The sequence below is a fragment of the Chaetura pelagica genome, unplaced genomic scaffold (genome assembly GCF_000747805.2).
Source record: "Chaetura pelagica isolate M959 unplaced genomic scaffold, ChaPel_1.0 scaffold142, whole genome shotgun sequence".
NCBI lineage: Eukaryota > Metazoa > Chordata > Aves > Apodiformes > Apodidae > Chaetura > Chaetura pelagica.
Genome location: NW_009952973.1, coordinates 4,065,273 through 4,067,174, shown reverse-complemented (window position 1 = coordinate 4,067,174; position 1,902 = coordinate 4,065,273).

Below are 1,902 nucleotides of genomic sequence, written 5' to 3'. Positions count from 1 at the left end.
CACCTGCTATTAATGGCTTAGTAATTGAGATAATTCTCTACAAATCTGTAAACTGGACCTGTTTATGCATATTTTTTCTCTTCTAGGCAAGCTGAAGAATTTAATTTGCTCTTATCTACTTGAAAATCACAAGGCAATATTCTCTGACATTGGCTTTAAACAGGATAGTAAAGACTCCCCAGTTTAAAGAACCAGTTGACAAACAGAGAGTTTATAAAACCAGATCACACTTAATTTTCTAAATCATAAAAGTTGTTGCCTTTTCATTGGTTTTATCTTAGCTTCACAACAGATTAAACGTCCTGGTAACATGCTGTATAAAATCCTTTTGGCAGAAGCTTCTGTAATAACATACCCTCAAAGCAGGGGAATCTTTCTCCATAAAGGAGTTTGCAAAGGAAGATATCTAGTTGGAAATTTTTAAAACATTTCCCTTGTGAGCTGAGGGGCCAGCCTGCCCCACTGCAAGTTTGTGAGCTGTTCACACACACAGGCTCTGAGCAGGGAGTTACATCGGGATGTCCCATCAGCGACAAGTCCTCCTCTGCAGTTTCAGGAAGAGCCCTGTCTTCCCTTTGCTTTGATTAAGATTATGAGTTGCCTCTGCCTGCCACTGCTCCTCTGACCCTCACCAGGTCATTGTGTTTGACTTGATTATCCACTAGTCAATGAGCCTAACACTTTTAATTTGATTCCTGCATAGCATTTGCTGCAAGACTTAGGTTTCTTGTGTGATCTGGGATAATATCAACTTAGAACGGTATTTTATTCTTGGCTTACAGTATCAGAAAAAGTACTCATGTCATGCTAATACATAACATTACTGTTCCTAATGTTGTTTTAACACTACCTTAATGAGCATATTCCTGCATATGTTTCCTATCATGGTGACATCTTCTGTTTCAAGCCAACAAGTTACTGGTATAGACAAAAAATGAGTCTCAAAAATGTCAAACACAAAAAGGTGAAAATCACATACTTTGTCAGTTCTAGTTCAGAAACCAAAGCCATCCCAAGTTAGCTGTACTTCTGCCTTTACCTCTGCTGACTCTAAACAGTGAGTACCTGTTTGTCAAAAGGGATGTTGCTGAGAACTTCCTGGGTGTGAAGAGATGTTAGTACAACAGACAGTAAACACAATTCTGTTCATATCAGTGCAGAGGTGAATTTTGAGTCATTTGTTTTTAAAACGTGGAGGCTTTGAACAACACCAGAGATAACTGACTACTGCTATCAAACAAAAGTAGTTTTCATTGGCAAGCTCATCTGCCTTTTCTTCCTACTGCATTTTACCAAGCAGCATGTACTCTAACCCAGGCCCTACTTATTTAAGTTTTAAACCCAGAACTGATTTAAAGTCAGTCCAACTGTGCCATTTGCTTGTGCTGTGCTTTTGAATGCCAGCTTGCTCACAAAAATTACGAAGCCCAGTCCTTCCTTATTTTCTCTTGTCCCTAATCAGCACTGAAAAGATGTTGAAAACCTCATGGGTTAGTTACATGAAGCTGGGGCAGCAACGTGTGTTCTTTCTTATAGTCAGCTGGAGAGTTGAAGACATTCCCCTAATTAAGAAACATAAACTCTGCTACCTTAATTACAGCAAGGAGTAAACTACACCAACACAAGCACCTTCATACTGATAGAGCTGTGTTTGCACTGATACAGCTGTGTCCACTTCAGGGACTGCATGAATATAATTAGAAAAAAAAATGTAAAAAAAATAAAATCATATCCACCTGACAAAATATGTTGGTGCATGATTCTTCTGCAAGAGGAGCCTCAGGCTCTCTTGTTTGGAACAGCCACCTCTGGCTCTCTTTATGCCTCTGCTTGATGCAAATTGCAGCCTATCAGTGCAAAGATTGGGCTCCCCCAGGCAGCACCTGCAAAGTGTCAGCAGGA